The sequence below is a fragment of the Trachypithecus francoisi genome, unplaced genomic scaffold (assembly GCF_009764315.1).
Source record: "Trachypithecus francoisi isolate TF-2019V2 unplaced genomic scaffold, Tfra_2.0 Lachesis_group6, whole genome shotgun sequence".
Classification (NCBI taxonomy): Eukaryota; Metazoa; Chordata; class Mammalia; order Primates; family Cercopithecidae; genus Trachypithecus; species Trachypithecus francoisi.
In genome coordinates, this window is record NW_022681471.1 from 78,841,884 (window position 1) to 78,853,153 (window position 11,270).

At 37.1% G+C, this 11,270-nt stretch overlaps 1 pseudogene; it reads left to right on the forward strand.

Annotated features, from left to right (window-relative positions):
- LOC117077757 overlaps window positions 1-10,529 on the forward strand; it is a 66,665-nt pseudogene extending 56,136 nt beyond the window's left edge.
- Window positions 10,530-11,270: the final 741 nt, after the last annotated feature.

The following is an 11,270-nucleotide window of genomic DNA, read 5'->3' on the forward strand; positions in this document are numbered from 1 at the left end:
AAGCAGGGCAGAAAAGCTGGAAAATCAAAAAATAAGAGCGCATCTTCATAAGTGAAGGAGAAATAAAATCCTTTATAGATAAGTAAATGCTTAGAGATTTTGTCACCACCAGGCCTGCCTTACAAGAGACCCTGAAGGAAGCACTAAACATGGAAAGGAACAACCGGTACCAGCCATTGCAAAAACATGCCAAAATGTAAAGACCATCGAGGCTAGGAAGAAACTGCATCAACTAACGAGCAAAATAACCAGTTATTATCATAATGGCAGTATCAAGTTCACACATAACAATATTAACCTTAAATGTAAATGGACTAAATAGTCCAATTAAAAGACACAAACTGGCAACTGGATAAAGAGTCAAGATCCATCAGTCTGCTGTATTCAGGAGACCCATCTCACATGCAGAGACATACATAGGCTCAAAATAAAGGGATGGAGGAAGATCTACCTAGCAAATGGAGAACAAAAAAAAGCAGGAGTTGCAATACTCATCTCTGATAAAACAGATATTAAACCAACAAAGATCAAAAGAGACAAGGAAGGCCATTACATAATGGTAAAGAGATCAATGCAACAGGAAGAGTTAACAATCCTAAATATATATGCACCCAATACAGGAGCACCCAGATTCATAAAGCAAGTCCTTAGAGACTTAGAAAGAGACTTAGACTCCCATACAATAATAATGGGAGACTTCAACACCCCACTGTCAACATTAGACAGATCAACAAGACAGAAAGTTACCAAGGATATCCAGGAATTGAACTCACCTCTGCAGCAAGCAGACTTAATAGACATCCATAGAACTCTCCACCCCAAATCAACAAAATATACATTCTTCTCAGCACCACATCACACTTATTCCAAAATTGACCACATAATTGGAAGTAAAGCACTCTTCAGCAAATGTACAAGAACAGAAATTGTAACAAACTGTCAGACCACAGTGCAATCAAACTAGAACTCAGGACTAAGAAACTCAATCAAAATGCTCAACTACATGAAAAATGAGCAGCCTGCTCCTTAATGACTACTGGGTACATAACAAAATGAAGGCAGAAATCAAGATGTTCTTTCAAACCAATGAGAACAAAGATACAACATACCAGAATCTCTGGGACACATTTAAAGCAGTGTGTAGAGGGAAATTTATAGCACTAAATGCCCACAAGAGAAAGCTGGAAAGATCCAAAATGGACACTCTAACATCACAATTAAAAGAACTAGAGAAGCAAGAGCAAACACCTTCAAAAGCTAGCAGAAGGCAAGAAATAACTAAGATCAGAGCAGAACTGAAGGAGATAGAGACACAAAAAACCCTCCAAAAAATCAATGAATCCAGGAGTTGGTTTTTTGAAAAGATCAACAAAATTGACAGACCGCTAGCAAGACTAATAAAGAAAAAAGAGAGAGGAATCAATAGACGCAATAAAAAATGATAAAGGGCATATCACCACCGACCCCACAGAAATACAAACTACCATCAGAGAATACTATAAACACCTCTACCAAATCAACTAGAAAATCTAGAAGAAATGAATAATTTCCTGGACACTTACACTCTCCAAGACTAAACCAGGAAGAAGTTGAATCCTGAATAGACCAATAGCAGGCTCTGAAATGAAGCAATAATTAATAGCCTACCCACCAAAAAAAGTCCAGGACCAGATGCGTTCACAGCTGAATTCTACCAGAGGTACAAGGAGGAGCTGGTACCATTCCTTCTGAAACTATTCCAATCTATAGAAAAAGAGGGAATGCTGCCTAACTCATTTTATGAGGCCAACATCATCCTGAGACCAAAGCCTGGCAGAGACACAACAAGAAAAGAGAATTTTAGACAATATCCCTGATGAACATCGATGCAAAAATCCTCAATAAAATACTGGCAAACCGGATTCAGCAGCACATCAAAAAGGTTATCCACCATGATCAAGTGGGCTTCATCCTTGGGATGCAAGGCTGGTTCAACATTCGCAAATCAATAAATGTAATCCAGCATATAAACAGAATCAAAGACAAGAACCACATGATTATCTCAATAGATGCAGAAAAGGTCTTTGACAATACTCAACAGCCCTTCATGCTAAAAACGATCAATAAATTTGGTGTTGATGGAACGTATCTCAAAATAATAAGAGCTATTTATGACAAACCGACAGCCAATATCATACTGAATGGGCAAAAACTGGAAAAATTCCCTTTGAAAACTGGCACAAGACAGGGATGCCCTCTCTCACCACTCCTATTCAACATAGTGTTGAAATTCTGGCTAGGGCAATCAGGCAAGAGAAAGAAATCAAGGGTATTCAGCTAGGAAAAGAAGAAGTCAAATTGGCCCTATTGCAGATGACATGATTGTATATTAGAAAACCCCATCGTCTCAGCCCAAAATCTCCTTAAGCTGATAAGAAACTTCAGCAAAGTCTCAGGATACAAAATTAATGTGTAAAAATCACAAGCATTCTTATACACCAGTAACAGACAAACAGAGAGCAAAATCAGGAATGAACTTCCATTCACAATTGCTTCAAAGACAATAAAATACCTAGGAATCCAACTTACAAGGTTGTAAAGAACCTCTTCAAGGAGAACTACAAACACTGCTCAGCAAAATAAAAGAGGACACAAACAAATGGAAGAACATACCATGCTCATGGATAGGAAAAATCAATATCATGAAAATGGCCATACTGCCCAAGGTCATTTATAGATTCAATGCTATCCGCATCAAGCTACCAATGAGTTTCTTCACAGAATTGGAAAAAACTGCTTTAAAGTTCATATGGAACTAAAAAAGAGCCCACATTGCCAAGAGAATCCTAAGTCAAAAGAACAAAGCTGGAGGCATCACAATACCTGACTTCAAACTATACTACAAGGCTACAGTAACCAAAACAGCATGGTACTGGTACCAAAACAGAGATGTAGACCAATGGAACAGAACAGAGTCCTCAGAAATAATACCACACATCTACAGCCATCTGATCTTTGACAAATCTGAGAGAAACAAGAAATGGGGGAAAGAAGTCCCTATTTAATAAATGGTGCTGGGAAAATTGGCTAGCCATAAGTAGAAAGCTGAAACTGGATCCTTTCCTTACTCCTTTTATGAAAATTTATTCATGATGGATTAGAGACTTAAATATTAGACCTAGTACCATAAAAACTGGAAGAAAACCTAGGTAGTACCATTTAGGACATAGGCATGGGCAAGGACTTCAGGTCTAAAACACCAAAAGCAATGGCAACAAATGCCAACATTGACAAATGGGATCTAATTAAACTAAAGAGCTTCTGCACAGCAAAAGAATCTACCATCAGAGTGAACAGGCAACCTACAGAATGGGAGAAAATTTTTGCAATCTACTCATCTGACAAAGGGCTAATATCCAGAACCTACAAAGAACTCAAGCAAATTTACAAGAAAAAAACAAACAACCCCATCAAAAAGTGGGCAAAGGATATGAATAGACACTTCTCAAAAGAAGACATGCATACAGTCAACAGGCACATGACAAAATGCTCGTCATCAATGGCCATCAGAGAAATGCAAATCAAAACCACAATGAGATACCATCTCACACCAGTTAGAATGGCAATCATTAAAAAGTCAGGAAACAACAGGTGCTGGAGAGGATGTGGAGAAATAGGAACACTTTTACACTGTTGGTGGGATTGTAAAGTGGTTCAACCATTATGGAAAACAGTATGGCGATTCCTCAAGGATCTAGAACTAGAAATTCCTTATGACCCAGCCATCCCATTACTGGGGATATACCCAAAGGATTATAAATCATGCTGCTATAAAGACACATGCACACGTATATTTATTGTGGCACTATTCACAATAGGAAAGACTTGGAATCAACCCAAATGTCCATCAGTGACAGACTGTATTAAGAAAATGTGGCACATATACACCATGGAATACTATGCAGCCATATAAAAGGATGAGTTCGTGTCCTTTGTAGGGACATGGATCCAGCTGGAGACCATCATTCTTAGCAAACTATCACAAGAAGAGAAAACCAAACACCGCATGTTCTCACTCATAGGTGGGAACTGAACAATGAGATCAGTTGGACTCGGGAAGGGGAACATCACACCCGGGGCCTATCATGGGGAGGGGGGAGGGGGAGGGATTGCATTGGGAGTTATACCTTATGTAAATGACGAGTTGATGGGTTCTGACGAGTTGATGGGTGCAGCACAGCAACATGGCACAAGTATACATATGTAACAAACCTGCACGTTATGCACATGTACCCTAGAACTTAAAGTATAATAATAAAAAAAAAAAAAGAAAAGTTTCTCAAGAAGAGACAAAGATGTCTGAGTAAAAACAGCTGTGGTCATAGTCTCCACTAAGAAGAAAAAAAGTGGCAAGTGAATCCTGCACCAGCAACTGAGGTATCTAGGTTCTTTTATTGAGACTGATTAGGTGATGGGTATCACCCACAGAGAATGATAAAAAGCAGGGTGGAATGATGGCTAATACACGAACATTCCTGCTGGCATAAGGTTGGTGCCCTCTGAGACAGAGCTCCCAGAGAAAGAAGCATGCAACCACCTTTGCTGTTCTGCAGCCTCCACTGGTGACATCACCAGTTTCAGGAGGAACCCAGGTTAATAGAGTGTAAAGTGGTCCCCCAGCACATCCCACGGCAGCCCTATGGAAGAGAGGCCTGACTATTAAAAGAAAAACAATCGGAAAGCAATAACAACAGCATCAATGAAAAGTCCCTATAAAACCCCATCCAAAGGTCAGCAGCCTCAAAGATTGAAGGTAGATAAAGTTATGAAGATGAGAAAGAATCGATGAAAGAATGCTGAAAACTGTAATTGCCAGAGTGCCTCTTCTCCTTCAGATGATCACAACACCATTCCAGGAAGGGCACAGGACTGAGCTGAGTCTCAGTCTGAGATGGATGAACTGACAGAAGCAGGCTTCAGAAGGTGTGTAATAACAAACTTCGCTGAGGTAAAGGAACATGTTCTAACCCAATGCGAAGAAGCTAAAAACCATAATAAAATACTCAAGGAGCTGTTAATAGAATAACCAGTTGAGAGAGGTACATAAATGACCAGATGAAGCTGAGAAACAAAACAAGGGAACTTTACAATGCAACCACAAGTATCAATAGACAAGTAGACCAAGTGGAGGAAAGAATTTCAGAGTTTGAAGCCATTATTGCCAAAATTAAGACAGGCAGACAAGACTAGAGAAAAAAAGAATGAAAAAGAACAAACAAAACCTCCGAGAAATATGGGATTATGTAAAAAGACTGAACCTATGACTGATTGGGATGCTGGAAAGAAACAGTGAGAATGAAACAAAGTTAACAAATCTACTTCAGGATATCATCCAAAACATATTTCAGGATATCATCTTCCCCAGCCTAGCAAGATGAGCCAACATTAAAATTCAAGAAACCCGTAGAACTCCAGTAAGATATTCTGTGAGAAGATCAACTCCACGTCACATAAGCATCATACTATCCAAGTTCAAAATGAAGAAAGAAATTGTTAAAGGCAGTCAGAAAGAAAGGGCAGTAACCTACAAATGGAAGCCCATCAGAATAACAGTAGACCTCTCGGTGGAAATTCTACAAGCCAGAAGAGATTGGGGGCCAATATTCAACATTCTTAAAGAAAATAATTTTCAAACCAGAGTTTCATATCTGGCCAAACTAAGCTTCATAAGCAAAGGAGAAATACAATTCTTTTCAGACAACCAAATGCTGAGAGGGAATTTGTCACCACCAGGCCTGCTTTCCAAGAGTTCCTGAAGGAACCACTAACTATGAAAAGGAAAAACCTTTGCCATTCAGAAAAAAAAAAAAAAAAAAAAAAAAAATACACACTGCAGTACACAGACCAATGACACTAAAAAGCATTAAATTAGCAAGGCTGCTGCAAAATAACCAGCTAGCATCATGGTGACATAATCAAATTCACACATAACAATATTAACCTTAAATGTATGTGGGCTAAATGCCCCAATTAAAAGACACAAAATGACAAACTGAATAAAGAGTGGAGACCTATTGGTGTGCTGTATTCAACAGACCCATCTCATGTGCAAAGACACAAATAAGCTCAACAGAAAGGGAAAAAGAAAAATATAACCACAAATAGAAAGCAGCAAAAAGCAGGGGTTGCAATCCTAGTTTATGACAAAACAGACTGTAAATCAACAAAGATCAAAAAATACAAAGAAGGGCATTACATAATGGTAAAGGGGTCAATTCAACAAGAAAAGCTAACTATCCTAAATATATATGCACCCAATATGGAAGCACCCAGGTTCTTAAAACAAGTTCTTATAGACCCACAAAGAGGCTCCGACTGCCACACAATAATAATGGGAGATTTAACACTGCACTCTCAACATTAGACTGCTCATTGAGACAGAAAATTAACAAGAATATTCATGACAAGAACTCAGCTCTCGGTCAAGTGGACATGATAAATATCTACAGAACTCTCCACCCAAAAACAACAGAGTATACATTCATCTTGACATCAAATGACACTTACTCTAAAATTGGTCACATAATTGGAAGTAAAATGCTCTTCAGCAAATGCAGCCAAACTGAAATCATAACAGTTTCTCAGACCACAGTGCAATCAAATTAGAACTCAGTATTAGAAACCCCACTCAAAATTAACTACTACCTGAAAATTGAGCAACCTGCTCCTGAATGACTCCAAGGTAAATAATGAAATTAAGGCAGAATCAAGAAGTTTTTTAAAACCAGTGAGAACAAAGAGACAAAGTACCAGAATCTCCAGGACCCAGCCAAAGCAGTGTTAAGAGGGAAATTTATAACACTAAATGTCCACATCAAAAAGTTAGAAATATCTCAAATATACGTTCTAACATCACAACTAAAAGAACTAGAGAAATGAGAGCAAGCAAACCCCAAGGGTATAGAAGACAAGAAATAACCAAGACCATAGTAGAACTGAAGGAGACAGAGACACATAAAACCCTTCAAAAAATCACCGAATCCTGAAGCTGTCTTTTGTTTTTCTTGAAAAAGTAATAAAATAGACCACTACCTAGACTAATAAGGAATAAAAGAGAGAAGAACAAATTAGAAACAATGAAAAATGATAAAGGGGATATCACTAATGACCCTGAAGAAATACAAGCAGCCATCAGAGAATACTACACACAACACTATGCAAATTTACTAGAAAATCTAGAAGAAATGGATAAATTCCTGGGCACATACATCCTCCTAAGACTGAAGCAGGAAGAAGTTGAATCCCTGAATAGACCAATAAAACAGGTTCTGAAATTGAGGCAGTAATAAATAGCTTACCAATCAAAAAAAGTCCAGAACCAGATAATTTACAGCTGAATTCTACAAGAGGTACAAAGAGGAGCTTGTACTATTTCTTCTGAAACTATTTCAAACAACTGAAAATGAGGGACTCCTCCCTAACTCTTTTTATGAGGCCAGCATCATGCTGATACCAAAACCTGACAGAGATACAAGAAAAAAGAAAACTTTAGGCCAATATCCCTGATGAACATGATGTAAAAATCCTCAATAAAATACTGGCAAACCAAATTCAGAAGCACATCAAAAAGCTTATACACCACAATAAAGTCATCTTTCCATCCTGGATGCATGGTTGGTTCCAACAAATGCAAATCAATAAGTATAATTAATAACATAAACAGAACTAAAGACAAAAACCACATGATTATCTCAATAGATGCAGAAAAGGCCCTCGGTATAGTTCAACACACTTTCATGTTGAAAATTCTTAATAAGCTAGGTATTGATGAAACATATGTCAAAATAATTAGAACAATTTATGACAAAACTTCAGCCAATATCATCCCAGTCAGGCAAAAGTTGGAAGCATTCCCCTTAAAAAACAAAATAAGACAAGGGTACCCTCTCTCACCATGCCTATTCAACATAGTATTGGAAGTTCTGGCAAGGGCAATCAGGCAAGAGAAAGAAATAAAGCATATTCAAATAGGAAGAGAGGAAGTCAAATTGTCTCTTTTTGCAGATGACATGATCCTATATCTAGAAAGTTCCATTTTCTCAGATTAAAAAATTCCTAAGCTGATAAGAAACTTCAGCAAAGTCTCAGGATTCAAATCAATGTGCAAAAATCAGAAGCATTCCTATCACCAACAATAGACAAGCAGAGAGCCCAATTGTGAATTATTTCCCATTCACAATTGCTACAAAGAGAATAACATACTCAGGAATACAGCTAACAAGGAAACTGAAGGACTTCTTAAAAGAGAACTACAAATCACTTCTCAAGGAAATGAGAGAGGACACAAACAAATGGAAAAACATTCCATGTTCATGAATAGGAAGAATCAATATTTTGAAATGAAAATGGCCATACTGCCCAAAATAATTTACAGATTCAATGCGATTCCCATTAAAATACCATTGACATTCTTCACAAAATTAGAAAAAACTACATTAAAATTCATATGAAACCAAAGGAGAGCCCATATAGCTAAAATGATCCTAAGCAAAAATAACACAGCTGGAGGCATCATACTACCCAACTTCAAATTGTACTACAAGGCTACAGTAATGCTACTGGTACAAAAACAGACATATCAACCAACAGAACAGAATAGAGAACTCAGAAATAAGACCACACATCTATAAACATCTAATTTTTGGGAAATCTGACAAAAACAACCAATGAAAAAGGATTCCTTATTTATTAAATGATGTTAGGAGAACTGGCTAGCCATATGCAGAAAATTAAAACTGGACCTCTTTCTTACACCTTATACAAAAATCAACTCAACATGTATTAAAGTCTTAACTGTGAAACCCCAAACTCTAAAAATCCTAGAAGAAAATCTAGGCAATATCATTTAGGACATAGGCATGAGCAAAGATTTTATGATAAAAACATCAAAAGGAATTGCAACAAACAAAAAATTGGCAAATGGGATCTAATTAAAGTAAAGAGCTTCTGCGCAGCAAAAGAAACTATCATCAGAGTGAACAGGCAACCTACAGAATGGAAGAAAAATTTGGCAATCTATCCATCTGACAAAGGTATGATATCCAGAATCTCCAAGGAACTTAAACAAATGTACCATAAAAAATAAAACAACCCCATCAAAAAGTGGGCAAAGGACATGAACAGACACTTCTCAAAAGAAGACATTTATGTAAGCAACAAACATATGAAAAAAAGTTCTACATCACTGATCATTACAGAAATGCAAATACAAAACCACAATGAGATGCCATCTCATGCCAGTCGGAAAAGTGATTAGTAAAAGTCAAGAAACAATAGATATTGGTGAGGCTGTGGAGAAATAAAAACACTTTTTCACTGTTGGTGAGAATGTAAATTAGTTCACCCATTGTGGAAGACAGTGTGATGATTCCTCAAAGCCTAGAGACAGAAATACCATTTCATGTAACCCAGCAATTTTATTACTGGGTATATACCCAAGGAATATAAGTCATCCTATTATAAAGATACACGCACACATATGTTCATTGCAGCACTTTTCACAATAGCATAAACATAAAATTAACCTAAATGCTCATCAGTGATAGACTGGATAAAGAAAATGTGTTATATATACACCATGGAATACTGTGCACCCATAAAATGAAATGAGATTATGTCCTTTGCAGAGACATGAATGGAGCTGGAAGCCATTATTTTCAGCAAATTAATGCAGGTACAGTAAACAAAACACCACATGTTTTCACCTATAAGTATGAGCTGAACATTGAGAATGCATGGACACAGGGAGGGAAACAACACACACTGTCAGTGGAGGGCAAGCATGGGGATAGAGAGCATTAGAAAAAATAGCTAATGTGTGCTGGGCTTGATACCTTGGTGATGAGTTGACAGGTGCAGTAAACTATTGTGGTATATTTTTACCTATGGAACAAACCTGCACATCCTGCACATGTATCCCGGAACTTAAAATAAAATAAAATAATGAAAAAATCAAAAGAAAATAAAAAATGAAAAAATGGAAAGAAAATAAATAAAAAATGGAAAAAGGAAAAAAAAGTTTTTCAAGCAGCACAAAACCTGCCATGATGATGGTGCCTGAGGTGTCCTAGTGACCCGATGTGAGAAACTAACTTGAGACATTGCCACCATGGAGACACCTGAGGAAACAAAGGAGCCTGCTGAAGCTGAGATCACTGAGCTCTTCTGGGACATGTTCCCCAAAATGGACATTTATCTTACTGGAGAATTGATGACCACCAATGAAGACTATAAGCTCCTGGAAAATGAATAAACTACTCAGCTTGAAGTATCTTGAAATAAAAGATACTGCTATAAACATTAGCAGATACTTAAAGGACTTAAGTTTAAGTTCAGTAGTATGCTGGACTGCAGCCTTATCTGGATCAGATCAATGTCATTGAAGAGCAGGTAGCAGCTCTTGAGCAGACAGCTTAAAAGTAAATGCATACTAAAAAAAACACACACACACACAAAAACTGGAAGCCAAGTACAAGAAGTTGGAGAAGTGATGAAAAACATATTTCTTTGGGACAAAGTCTTTTTAATATGGAATAATGTTTTATAAGATGTGAATACTGAGGCTGATGAATTGTCAACTCTCCTCAAAACAAAATTATGCTGATCTTTCTAGGAAGATCTCAATGTTGGAATAAACTGTAGGACTGTGGCTACTCCTGTACCTCCTTTGAGGCAGTGACCCTTGAAAACTCACACTTATAACTCTTATTTTACCTGAATGCTTCATCATCTATTCAGGATAGAGACTCTCAAAGTTCAAGATACACTTGAGTGTGCCAGTAAAATCAAATAACAAGACCTATTTTCTCTGTAGTGGTTAACACATTATCTTCCTACATGGCTGGTTTTTAAGTTATTGTAAATGCTTTTTTTTCTGTTAATGATGCTAATATATCATTAATGAGATTCTAATTTTCTTTTAAAAAAACAAAGTAGTTATTTTGCAGCTTATAACCTTGTGAATGTTAGTAATTTACTCTCCCATAATATTGCAAATAACATAAACAGCTTAAAATAATTCTAGGCTGCATCTTTTAGGTGAGCAGAAATAGTGAAAGGAGTGTTTTGATAGCTTGGTCTATGAAATAAGCAACTCTTTTCTCCTCTATGTGAGTCAGATGTTTGGAGATGGATGAAATATTGATAAGTGCCCCCTTTTGGAAATGTATTAAAGACAAAGACAAGATATGTATATGTGTGCATGATTTGGGTGGGGAGATGGAAGCTGCTAC